The sequence below is a fragment of the Danio rerio genome, chromosome 4 (assembly GCF_049306965.1).
Source record: "Danio rerio strain Tuebingen ecotype United States chromosome 4, GRCz12tu, whole genome shotgun sequence".
In the NCBI taxonomy this organism is placed as follows: domain Eukaryota; kingdom Metazoa; phylum Chordata; class Actinopteri; order Cypriniformes; family Danionidae; genus Danio; species Danio rerio.
Window position 1 is genome coordinate 63,684,504 of NC_133179.1, and position 14,159 is coordinate 63,698,662.

General features: G+C 37.7%; 1 long non-coding RNA gene across 1 annotated transcript in view; it reads left to right on the forward strand.

Annotated features, from left to right (window-relative positions):
* Positions 1–14,159, forward strand: part of LOC141381959 (uncharacterized) — a 239,902-nt gene that overhangs the window by 167,000 nt on the left and 58,743 nt on the right. Inside the window, exon 3 of the long non-coding RNA XR_012402870.1 lies at positions 11,786–13,214. This is a non-coding gene — a long non-coding RNA (uncharacterized lncRNA). The remainder of the gene's footprint in view (positions 1–11,785; positions 13,215–14,159) is intronic.

Here is a 14,159-nt window from a genome sequence, read left to right on the forward strand (position 1 = left end):
GTCCCAGAAGTCATTGCGACTGGAGGTGGGAAGTGCTGCATTTTATCAAGATTTATTATTAAAGTTCAGAGAAATGACTTGTTTACCTCAGGAACTTCCCTAAATAAAACGGTGAAAGTAAACATTAACTTGGACATCTTAATAAAGGGTATTTGTTTGCTGAAATTCGTATTAAAATCTGTTTTATTTATACTGTTCAGCATATATTTATAATGTTTCAATGTGTTTTTATAATGTGTTTGATATGGGTAGCAACTGAAATCTGCAGGAAGGTAGATCTCCAGGAACAGTATTGAGCACCCCTGCTCTACATCCATTCACACTCTTTGCAAAGATACATTTTCACCCATACAGCCCACACCCTTGATGCTATATTCACTCTAGACTTTGGTTTTGAGATGTTCTGAGCTAACATCAAAATTTTATCCCACATTCCACCACAGCATAGCTGATCTAACTTTGCAGGATAAAGAACTCTCTTTATTAAGCAAACAGATCATTTACACAAGGGCATTATATATATATGTATATATATATATATATATATATATATATATATATATATATATATATATATATATATTCAAACACACACACACCCATTTCAAACCCTCTTAGCTTCTTATACCTCAAGAGAGCAATACCTCATCAGGGAAGCCCAGCTGATCCTCTCCAGCAGACCTCCACCTATATGCATTTCTAGGCCTCTTCCCCTCTTTTATTCCTTTAATTTTCCCTCCAAAATACAATTATTCCTTACTTCCATTCACTCTTATTCACCAGCTCTGACCCATTTAGGGGTCGCCTAAATTTCAATTGCCGTAGCAGCAACGCTCTAATCAAGCTCATATACACTTACACTTCCTATACCAGTATCTTCACACTCCCCTGCATAAATACAGCAGCATATGCTTATGCAGGAGCACACATTGCCTCCACACTGACCCAATGCACCTCTGCAGCAGCAGAGACGCTCAGCTGAGCTACACTATCTTATGGCGCAACTGCAGCGATGCTCAAGCTGACCTCTTATTCACTCTCACCTCTACATATCACTAACGACAGGGTTTTACATTCTTATGGGAACATGCATGACTATACTATACTGACTACCAATGCACCTCTGCAACAGTAGAGGAGACGCCCTGCCAAGTTACATTTACCCATAGCACCAATGCAGCGGCGCTATAGCTGAGCCCCTCTTTTATTTACTCTTCATATTACTATTGACTATATTTAGCACTCATAATACTCCAATGCTGACTACCATTGCACCTCTGCAACAGCAGAGTCGCTCCGCCAAGCCTTATTCTCCCTCTGCACCCCGCCTTCTCCATTTATAGATGACACAAACCGCCCAGTAACACGATTCTGATTTAGAGATGCTTTATAGCAGTTCTTTGCCTCACAGGCTTCTCCCAGTCACTCATACACAGGGCATCTGCGGGGTCTTAGAGGGTGTTGGGAGTTGATAAGTCAATATAGAGAAGTATGGGGGCCTTTAAAGTGTTAGAAAATCTTAGATTCCTTCGGAAGGTAATACAAATTATTTTTGTTCAAGGTATCATTGTATGCAAAAGTTTGACTGTGTTTAACCTGTGAAAATCAGAATACTAGGTAGTTATGTAATCAGTAGTGTAAGAGGCTAAATTATCAGATGCATTTGTTTATAATACAAAACATGCTTTTTCACTCAAGAAGGTCCATACTGACTACAAAGGCAGATACTGATAAGATCAGGGCCTGTTGTGTGGACTTTGGGGGTTTTATGGTGTGGTCACATGTTGATTGGTCAGTTTGAATGTCTCAGCATTGGTGGTCACATGGTCAAGAAAGATACAAGATAGGTGGTAAACTCGAGCTCTGTCTCTTTTTCCTGCCTCTCTTTTCCTGGCCTGGTTCTCTCCTGCTCTGCTCCTCTCCTCCTCTGGAGTCTATCTTCTCTGACTCTACTGCTATCAGGCTTTTGGGCCTGCTCTCTTTGTCTCTCTCTCCCTCCCTCTGTGTCTCTCCTTCTACCTCTGGTAACTTTAATTTTACATTTAAGCTGGGTACAATTTATACCATATGTTTTATCATTTCATATTTTATCATTTTATACAGTATTTTGTTATTAATTCAGTTGTAACCATAGAGAATTATTGTCATTAAATCATTTCATTTTCAAGTATTTGTGAATTACTTTTGATTTAACATCAACACTTAATTGTTCCATATAGCAATACAATACAATCACATAATATCAACGCTCTCCCACATTTATAGCTATTAATACTGCCCTTATTTCCGTTTTTGGTATAAGATTGCAGAAGAATGGTTTGACTAGAAATGTACAGTTTTTTACCATCATGCTGATTTCTTTTTAGTCACTCGGCAGAACTACAGTTCGAACCGCTGTGGTTTAAAGACCGTTCTTACAGATGGTGCCGAAACCCGGGATCCTTTGCAGTGAGTTTTTCTGAAATTTACTTTAGCCGGTCTTAGCTGGATTTTAACAGCTGACCTGGTGAATGGATTAAAATTGGCCTTCTAACCACAAGAGTGGGTAAGTCTACTTTTATTGTTTCTCCATTTGCTTAAATTGCATGAAACAGAATTTACAAGACTGTAATTTGTTTCAATAGTTCAATTTGGTAAATTTCAGATTACCTCCTCAAGGATGGAAGGGTTCATTTCTAAAGAAAGTGATGTATTCTTTGCTTTATGGACCAAAAAAGTTGAACCTACATTGTGCAAACTTAACAAAGAGGGACTTGAATTAACAGACTCAGTCTCTACATTATTTGCATGGTGGGATATAATTGGCAAAAATGGAAAGAAATCAAAACGTGGTGATATAATTGAAGCACTAAATTACATGTGTTACTCAAAACTGCGCAATGTAATGTCAGAAATACCTTCAATTATAAAGGCTAGATGTGAAGAATTTGATGATGTTCAAAAATCAGAGGCAGAAAAGTCAGAGGCAAAAATTCTAGATCTCAAGTTACAGCTTGATAATTTACTAGCTGAACAGTTAGCCCTGGCTGAAAAATGCAAAAGTCAAAAAGACACCATTGCAGATTTAAAAGCTATGCTAAAAACACAGAAGTTTGTGTCTCCCGAAATGCTTAACAGCGATGGGATTAAAAAGCATGTTCACTTCTCAGATGAAGTTACTTGTAATGAATCTGAAATGATTTGTTCAGAGGCCGTAGCTAAAAAGAGTTTGCCCGTTTCAGTAATTAAGGTGATGCCACACCATAGCGCAGCAAAGACGCATGGTGTAGAAGCATTAGAGAGTCTTAAAAACCCTCAAACCTCAGATGATCACAGCAATCAACCCTCAGGCAAACAAAACAGGCTTTGTATGACCTGTAAAAAGTTTGGTCACAGAGAGGAACAATGTTGGACATCAGGACAGGGAAGACCTCCACCTTATTTTCTGAGAAAACGGAAATCACTAAAGAGCAAAAATCAGTGGTCTTCACGTAACAAAAACTCATCTGCTAATAACACACTTAGTGAACTAACTGCATTGTTAATACAAGGCCTGCAACTGTTAACTTCCTTTGCTAGCGGCTTAGCAGCCTAATAGCAATAAAAGTTAATAATTGCTGATCCTGTTTGCATTTCCAAATTTGTTATATTTGTGTTATTCACATTTTCATTTCCATAGAACACAATGGTATTGTGTGATACTACACGTACACATAGACTGAGTAATTCCTTAAAACATGATTTTCTCACTGTAGGTGTAAAAACACTCAGGTCTGAGGTTTTAGAAGCCACAGATGCATTCTAGACCGCATGTCACGTATAAAGAAGGAATTAACTGTATGCTAAAATTAATTAATTTTAAGGTACTTGTGTTTATTTGTTGGATGAGTTTCATCTCCTAAAAGTGGTTAACTGTGCTATCTTCAATATAGCTGCGGTTTAAACTACAAACAGGAGTATAGAGTTGCCTTGTGGCTCCAGTGTAATAACTGCAGTAACAATGAAAATGTTTTCTTACAGGATTCAACCTTGAACATTGCACTTTATCATGCTTCTTTAAAATAAAACATTGATTTGGAAGTTTTTTTGAGCCAGATCACATTCACATCTCATGCTCAAATTCCATGCTGGCTCCCTGTCACAACAGGACTAAATTTTACACACTACCGTAAAACTTCCACCTTTTGTTAGGAGCATGTTTACACAAACACATAGCCTCACAGCTGGAACACTGCCACACAGAGAACAATGTTTCAAATCTTCACACACACATAGTCAAATTCACTATTTTGTCTAACAAGCTTAATATAGATTTTACATGTTATTTAAGTCTTTTCAGTCAGACTTTATTTTAACTATAGATTTTTCATCTTGTGTTGTTATTTTGGTTTCTTTTGATTTTTAACCAGTTACTTATTTTTTGTTTAAACAAAGTTATATCAAAATGTAAATTGTGATTCTAAATCCAAAATGCTGAATTGTTGTTGCTTTTGTAACACTTTTGACATGTCTACAACAAATATTATTTGTGTTTACTTGTATTTAATCCATTTAAATGCAGTTGTGATTGTCTTTGAATATTGATTCGTTTATTTCACTGTATTTGGTTACACTGAATATTTTGCTGAAACTCTTAACTAGCTATTGTTGATTTTGTTGTAAAGCAATTATTTTGATGTTTCCAGATATTGTGTAAAGAGCTTGTTTGCTTTTATTTTGTCTTAATCTTGACCATATTTTAATTACATTAATTTAAGGACATTTTTGCTTGAGGAGAACTCAAACTGACCACATCAATCCTTTGATCAATGACAAATGCTGTGTGTTTGCTTCTGCTGTTTGTTGTGCCATTTGCTGTTTTCCAATACAGGATCCATGGAGAAAAGGTTCACGTCTTGTGATCAACTTCAAAAGAAGAGCAGGGGTTCCCTGCATTCCTCAGCACCTATTCTTGTGGGGGTATGAAGGACAATTTGCATATAAGCAGTGCAACACCATTCGATTAAAGCCTCTCACACAGGGCTGGAGGACAACAAAGACTGACCATTCTAATTCCTACAACCAGCCTGGACAGGAAGTCCGAAGATGACAGCAGCACACATCACAATGCATATTTTCATCATTAATGTCACCTTTTTGCCTCTTTATGTGTCACAACGGTGCCAGGGGAGGATTGTAAGAGGCTAAATTATCAGATGCATTTGTTTATAATACAAAACATGCTTTTTCACTCAAGAAGGTCCATACTGACTACAAAGGCAGATACTGATAAGATCAGGGCCTGTTGTGTGGACTTTGGGGGTTTTATGGTGTGGTCACATGTTGATTGGTCAGTTTGAATGTCTCAGCATTGGTGGTCACATGGTCAAGAAAGATACAAAATAGGTGGTAAACTCTGGCTCTGTCTCTTTTTCCTGCCTCTCTTTTCCTGGCCTGGTTCTCTCCTGCTCTGCTCCTCTCCTCCTCTGGAGTCTATCTTCTCTGACTCTACTGCTATCAGGCTTTTGGGCCTGCTCTCTTTGTCTCTCTCTCCCTCCCTCTGTGTCTCTCCTTCTACCTCTGGTAACTTTAATTTTACATTTAAGCTGGGTACAATTTATACCATATGTTTTATCATTTCATATTTTATCATTTTATACAGTATTTTGTTATTAATTCAGTTGTAACCATAGAGAATTATTGTCATTAAATCATTTCATTTTCAAGTATTTGTGAATTACTTTTGATTTAACATCAACACTTAATTGTTCCATATAGCAATACAATACAATCACATAATATCAACGCTCTCCCACATTTATAGCTATTAATACTGCCCTTATTTCCGTTTTTGGTATAAGATTGCAGAAGAATGGTTTGACTAGAAATGTACAGTTTTTTACCATCATGCTGATTTCTTTTTAGTCACTCGGCAGAACTACAGTTCGAACCGCTGTGGTTTAAAGACCGTTCTTACAGTAGAATTCTAGTAAAATTTGTCAGCTTACCGCTTGTTTACTGCAACACCATTATTCTGCAGCTCTATAGGCGACAACCTGTTGAATCGGCTATATTTTAATATACATGTTTTCTGTATACAAATGTTTTAGTTTGGATTAATTTCTTACATTTAACATTTAGTAAATATTCTGTAAGATAAATCTCGCAAGCATTTCTGGTTGAAAAGCGGTTATAAGGTCTTTAAATGTGTGGAAAGAGTCTTAAAATTGTATTAAAGGTGTTGAATTACTTTCTCTCATTCCTGTATACTATGTTTCAGAATATGAGCAGCTATCACAGATGCACAAAGGGCTTTTACAGCAACAAATCCAGGCTCTAGGAAGGTTGTCACCTGATGCCTTCAAGACACGTCCTAGCCAAAGGCACTCCACTGAAGCCCAGATGACTCTCGCCAGCCATCAACCCACATCCACTCAAGGGCGAGGGCATGACCCAGCCACCTTACCTTCTTCTTTTCCTTCCTTCTAGCCTGAGTAACACTCAGTTTTCTCCCCTAGCCACGTAGTTAATTGGAGCCCCCCGTCACACCACCACCCCAGCCGTTTCCGCAGGAATCTTCACAGCCCCCTCCCATTTCCCGACTTTTGCCTGCCCCTGCAAAAATATATAATTTATAAGGGATTTATTTGTCGTTTATAAGGGATTTATTAAGCATGAATAGTCCTCACTTTAGATTAGGTCACAAAACTGCATAATGTTGAGTGAATAAAGAATTTATTAACATATATAGTAACCATTACTATATGCCTGAATAATAAGACATATAAACTTTGATTTCAATAGTTTATTAATCATTTACTAACTAATTCTGAATGATCCTAAAAACCCTCAACTACTCTTAAATACAAATGGTTTGTAAATAAGGTGATACTTAATTTAGTAATGAAAAATAAATCATGAAAGTATGAAAACACGACCATTAATAGAGAATAGAGCATTTGTAGCTGCAGTTATAAACTGCTTACTAACGCCTATTAATGTAGAATTAATGCTTAACAGATAATGAGTTCACTATTTGCTAATGCTTAATAATTATTTATAGTGTGTAGTTATTATAAAGTGTTACCGAAATTGTTTCTGATGCCTTTGAAGACTCCCTGCAGTGGTAAACTAGGACGAACAGTTGGAACAGAGAAATCTCTAAACCTCACCGGGAGCTTGTTCGGCAATTTCACTGGATTCCTCTGGTATTACTTAAAAACAATTGCAAAGGGAGTTTTAGAATTTCTAAGTCTGATTAATTTGTGACATACTTTTTTTTGTAAGCAGGTTTAGTAAACATTGGATACCCGCCTGTCAAATCCAAATATAAATGCCATTTCAGTGACAATTAATGTTAAATACTGCATCAAAACAAAATGTCAAATATATATATATATATATATATATATATATATATATATATATATATATATATATATATATATATATAACTGTGCAACCTGCAAAATAGGTTCAAGTCATAATTTTAATAGGTTACAACTGTGAAAAGAACTGTTTGGAAAAACAAAAGGTCAATAATTTGTAATACAACTAATGGTGGAATTAATTAAATAAGTTGTAAAGCCAGGAGATACTCACCAAAATCGCCATCTTTAAAGTGCACTGCTTATTTAAAATGTTTTTTTTTGTAGGTGTTCTTCAGTGGCGATCACAGCCTGTTTACACAGCTGGCAGTTTTTCCTTCATTATGCTTGATAAAGCTAATAACGTCTTTGAACGTTTGAGGAACTATGGGGACGCAACAATGCAACACTTGATCAACAGTAAATATTGTATAACTGACAAAAAAGACACTTGGGCGGGGGTGATGATAAAACTTTGCAGTTTATAAGCTTGTTTAAATTCAATCTAATCACTTTTATTGTCACATCAGCAGCAACACGTGTGCTATGATGAGTGAAAAGCTTAGGTGCTGGCTCTAGACAGTACAAAATACAAATAGTGCAAATACAACCACAGTGCAAAATACAGACAGTGCAAATAAAATGACACAACAACAATGTAAAATTGACAGCGATATATACAATGAATAGGTGTCCACATAGTTGTAGGCAGTATTGTTTCAAGTGTAGATTTTTTAAAGTGCAGTGCATGCTACATATTGATGGTGTGCAGTGAGGGGTATGGAAGAGTCTGCGTGGGGTGTGTTAAGTGTTCATAGGCCTGATAGTCTGAGGGAAGAAACTCTCCTTCAGCCAGCTAGTGCGTGACTGGATGCTGCGGAACCGTCTGCAGGAGGGTAGCGGAAAGAAAAGTCTATGGCTTGGGTGGCTGGAGTCGCTGATAATTCTCTTGGCTTTCCTCATGCACCGCCTGGTGTAGATGTCCTGAAGGGAGGGCAGCTCACCTCCTACTATGCGTCCAGCAGTTTGCACAATCCTATGCAGGCCTTTGTGATTGCTGCTGGTGCTATTTCCATACCAGGTGGTGATACAGCCAGACAGGATGCTCTCCACAATGCAGGTGTAGAATAAGCGGAGGATGTGAGGGCTTATTCCAAACCTCTTGAGACACCTGAGGAAGAAGAGGCATTGTTGTGCCTTCCTCAGCACTGCGTCTGTGTGAGCAGTCCATGTCAAATCCTCAGCGATGTGTATACCAAGAAACTTGAAAGTTCTGACTCTCTCCATTGATGTCCCGTTGATGGTGATGGGTTATGTTCTCTCGTCTCTCTCCTGAATTCCACCACCAGTTACTTGGTTTTGCTGATGCTCAACATCAGGTGGTTTTCCTGAAACCACTGCTTCAGCGTTTACACGTCCTCTCTGTAGGCCGTCTCATCAATATCTGTGATTAGGCCCTCCACCATTCAGGGTTCGTACGGGTGCTGGAAATCCTGGAAAATGCTTGATTTTTAATATAGTGTTTTTAAGGTTAGAAAAGTGCTTGAAGTTTGAACAAAGTGCTTGAACCTTCTTGAAATTACAATTGTTGTGGTCGCATATGCACCTGAATTTTTATCTATGCGAGCTTCACGCAGAATGCATTTTTGCACTTAAAAACGCCAAACGCAGCGCTCAGTAACAGTTGTCATGTCAACTTGCTGCAGTAAACAAAACCCACAATGCCCGCCCCACCGCTCTTCTGATTGGCCCACTGCTCTTGCAATGAACGCGAACGCATTGGTCAGTATAAGCTGTCAATCAGTTCAGATGACAGAGAGATACTGCCACAAAAATGTTAAGGTCTGGATCAGAGAGAATGAAAATAACACTGACAGATTTAGTTTTCCACCACCTAATGTTAGAAATAGTGGCACATCTGATCAGTGATCATGTGGTGAATGTTAATTCACCATTTACATTTTTTGAAGAGTGGATAAAAGACTTCTGGTGGGTTAAAAGTCTGCTATGAAAATGACTAAATCATTCACTGTAAAGCCTGAGGTAAGTTACGGAGTTTGCAAGTAACCGTGTTTGCCACACATTTTTAGCACGATATGTTTTGTTTAATACTTCATTTAATAGTTATGATGTTGTCAGTCATGCAACTGCAGCCCATACTCTGTCGGAAAAGAGCTTGCATTCAGATTAAAATAATATTGCAGCTCATGAAAAGACGGTTACTATCAGGGCTTAACATTAACATCCGCCAACCTGCCAAATGCTGGTAAATTTCAGCTTTGGCAGGTTAGACAGATACCTCCACTAGCGACTTTGGCTAGTTGAAAATAATTTTTAAATTGTGGTTTTCTTAAAGCAGGATTTGACTATAAGGATGACCCAATCTGCGTGCAAATGCAATTTTAGAATCAAGAAACAGCACGACTAACAAAAAAAATAATTGCGTTCACACTAGCAATAGAAAGCAGGTGAATACCGAATGAGAGAATGATCACTCCCGCTAACAGCTGATGTGATGCGTACGAATGTTTAACAATTGAGTCAGAACATACCTTCAAAAGCTCAAGCGTTGGAGCAGGGCTTGTGCTTTATTTGGACCCGGGACTTCTGCAAGGGCTCGTCCGGGATTTGAACTAAAGTGGGGAACTAAAGTGGGAACATTTCACATAGCATCAGAAGCATCAGATGGTCAGAAATCATTATCTAACAGTTGTCTCAGAACACACCTTTAGAAGCTCAAGCGTTGAAGCAGAGCCTGTGCCTCATTTGGATCCTGGACTTCTTCTGCCCATAAAAAGAGTCGCAGCCCCAGACCGACAAGTTGAGTCCCTTGTTTGCTTATAAAATGTTGTTTTTTTTTTATCCAGTAGCTTCAGTGAGGTAAATTGATCTTATCCATTACACAGATTTAAGCTGCATGGCAAAAACACACATAACATTGCTAATGCTTGCAAACTGGCATTAAAACAGGCTTCTGTGAACATCATGATGTCCCTTAAAACAAAGGAGAACTGGAAGGGCTCGTCTGGGATTTGAACGCGAGACATCTGACACCTAAAGCGAGAATCATACCCCTAGACCAACAAGCCACAAAAGATTGAATATTTCACAAGGGATCAGAAGCAGCAGATGGTCATGAATCCTTATTTAACAATTGAGTCAGAAACATACCTTCAAAAGCTCAAGCATTGAAGCAGGTGTAACCCAGATCCTAAATCTAGGTCACTAATAATCAGTTAAGAAAGTATTATTTTTATTATTTATTTATATTATTTTATTATTAATACTTTAATAATAAGTGAATAAAAAGCAGAAAGATTGCTATGTAATTAAAGGTAGTAACAAATTTTTTCGTACCTGATCTTGATTGGAGAAGTGAGCAGTTAGCTCCGCCCCCGCATATGCGGACGAAAAGCACAAGCAGATAGTGCCAACAAGCAAACGAGAGCTAGAGAGGTAGCGAGTTGACAAGCAACCGAGAACTAGAGATATAGTGCTAACAAACAACCGAGAACTAGAGAGATATTGAGTTAACAAGCAGTGAGAGCTGGAGAGCTAACGAGCACACGAGAGCTGGAGAGCTAACGAGCAGACCAGAGCTAGTGATCTAACAACCAGTTGAGAGATAGTACATCAATAGAAAACTGACAAAATAGACTTGATTCAACTTTATCCTTCACTAATTACTGTCTTTGGCCAGGTTTTTTTTTTGTGTGTGTTTTTTTGTCCTCCTCACTACTGCCGGTGTTGTTCTTGGTTGAGAACGGTCATCCTGAGATCGTCCTGGCTGAATATTCATATTCTGGTCTGGACTGGCGAGCCATCCCACTGATACGTGCCTGAACTGGGTAAAAGAGAATGAAATCTGCCGATCTGGTAGGACCAAACTAATTTGTTAAGAGAGTTGTTTTTTTTTTCCCTCTCCTCGTGTTTTCTACAAGGATATTTTTTATGGGACACAACTGGACACTTTGGCTTCAAACAGAGACTTTATATTAAAAGTTCATCTTTACTTTTAACAAAGACTTTGTTTTTGCAATCTGAAATTACAATTTAGGGATTGTTTGGAACTTTGCATTTCTGTTTATAGCAGTTTGTTGTTGTTGAATTTACTATTCACATTCTCTGTTGTATTATACTGTTTTATATTGGTTTTATTTGTTTTCTTTCTTTTAAATCTCAAAAGTGCATTAAGCAAAACAATACAACATATTTTGCATCAGTTTATTTGTTGTGAATTTATATGATTCATTTATCAATCTTAAAATTAGATTACACTATTATCACTATAAGTATTGTTCTTTTGCTCCAGTGAGTCGAATCTTACCTTTAAATTCTGGTCCAAAAAGAATTCTAATAGTTAGCGTTGGTCTCCATTATAAAAATACACTAGTCAACATATATAATAGGAGCCATACAAGGGCAGTGTTACACAGGGCTTTTGCTTCATTTGCACCCAGGACCTCTCGCACCCAAAGCAAGAATCATAGCCCTTGACCAACGAGCCACTAAAGTGTGAACATTTCACATGGCATCAGAAGCATCAGATGGTCAGAAATCATTATCTAACTATCAAGTCAGAATATACCTTAAGAAGCTCAAGTGTTGAAGCAGGGCTTGTGCCTCATGTGGACCCGGGACTTCTCCTGCCCAAAAAAAGAGTCGCAGCCCTAGACCGACAAGTTGAGTCACTTGTTTGCTTATAAATTTTTGTTTTTTTTTAATCCAGTTGCTTCAGTGAGGTAAATTGATCTTATCCATTACACAGATTTAAGCTGCATGGCAAAAACACACATAACATTATGTAAGTAATTGGTGTAAGAGGATCGTGATAGCATCAAATAGCTATCTCAGCACATAGTATCCGAACCACTCACTAATTGGTGTGATTAAAATAGGTCTCATTCATTTCACAGATTTGAATTTGCAAAGAAAGAAGGAAAACAGTTCCACCAAGATTTGAGCTCGGATCACTGCATTCTAAATCCAGAGTGCTAACCATTATACCATGGCACCAATACCTTCATTAAAGGATATCTTATGCTTGCAAACTGGCATTGAAACAGGCTCCTGGAAAAACCATGATGGCATCTCAAAACAACAAAGAACTGCAAGTGCTCGTCCCAGATTTGAACCCAGGACCTCTCGCATCCAAAGCGAGAATCATACCCCTAGATCAACAAGCCACAAAAGCCTGAATATTTTAGATGGCATCGGAAGCAGCAGACGGTCATAAATCCTTATTTAACAATTGAGCCAGAACATACCTTAAAAAGCTCAAGCAGGGATTGTGCTTCATTTGGACCCGGGACTTCTGCAAGACTTATATGGGTATTTGATCCCAGGACCTCTTGCACCCAGACTTTACTTGGCAACACTATCTGCTGACAAACCAGCATTCTCAGAAAAAAGGCCTCTGTGTAAGCCACAACGCCCTTACAAAACAGCAGACAAGTGTAGGGGCTCAACCAAAATTTGAACCTGGGATTTCTCACGGCATGAACGAGTATCATGCTCCTAGACCAGCAAGCTACTATGCAAGGAATGTTTATGTCACGACACTATCTGCTGACAAACTGGAATTCTTCAAAAGAAGATTGAAATAGGTCTCATTCATTTCATTGATTTGAAGCTGCAAAGAAAGAAGGAAAACAGTTCCACCAAGATTTGAGCTTGAATCACTGGATTCAAAGTCCAGAGTGCAAACCATTACACTATGGAATCATGACCTTCATTAGATGACATCTAATGCTTGCAAACTGGCATTGCAACAGGCCTCTGTGAACACTAAGATGTCCCTCTAAACAACAGGGAACTGCAGGGGCTTGTCCGGGATTTGAACCCAGGACCTCACGCAACTAAAGCAAGAATCATAACCCTAGACCAGGGGTGTTCAAACGTTTTGGGCTAAGGGCCAGATGCAAAAAAAAAAAAAAAAAAAAATATATATATATATATATATATATATATATATATATATATATATATATATATATATATAACGCAATATCACACGAGTAGCAGTGCTACGAGTGTGATATTGCGTTTATACAACACTTTGACGGCATAATTGTGTATAAACAAAAAACCCTTTTGTATGTGGAACTACTTTCTTCCACATTGGATTCAAATCATAAGCTGTCAGTTAAAAAGCTGAGCAAGCACCTTTTAAACTTTAGATCTGTAGTGTCTGCTTTTTGCTGGCTGTATGTGGGCGGAGTAATATACAAAGGGTAAAGAGGCTGTAGGAGTTCTGATATTGCAGAATATTGCACGACTATCAGCCAATCAGATTTGAGAACCAGACAGAACTGTTGTATATATATATATATATATATATATATATATATATATATATATATATATATATATATAAATTAGTGCTGTCAATCGATTAAAAAAATTAACTAAAACACACGAAAACAACAACATTATAGCAGATACTGTAAAAAAACTCATTCTCAGCCACTACACTTTTCTGACAGGGTATTCCAGTGTCATTAAGTGTCAGAATGTTGTGGGAATGCTATACAGGCGTTATTATGGATTATAGATGGCAAAATTTTGCTTTTTTTTTTTTTAAAGCATGACGGTAAAACATGAACACCATTATGAATGTAATAAAACAAATGCTTGTTTGTTGTATAAAATTCTTAATAATGACAAAAAATACTAATTTGTGCATCTCTTGACTTTCGGGTGCAGCTGTACTGCTGTTGTGGCTGTGTATTCTGGAAAACTTTCTTTCCCCAATACAAAAATATTTGTTTCGAGTGCTATAGTCTTTTCCCTTAGCCCTACGTCTTCAAGCTAAAGAGAATTGGGACATCTCTA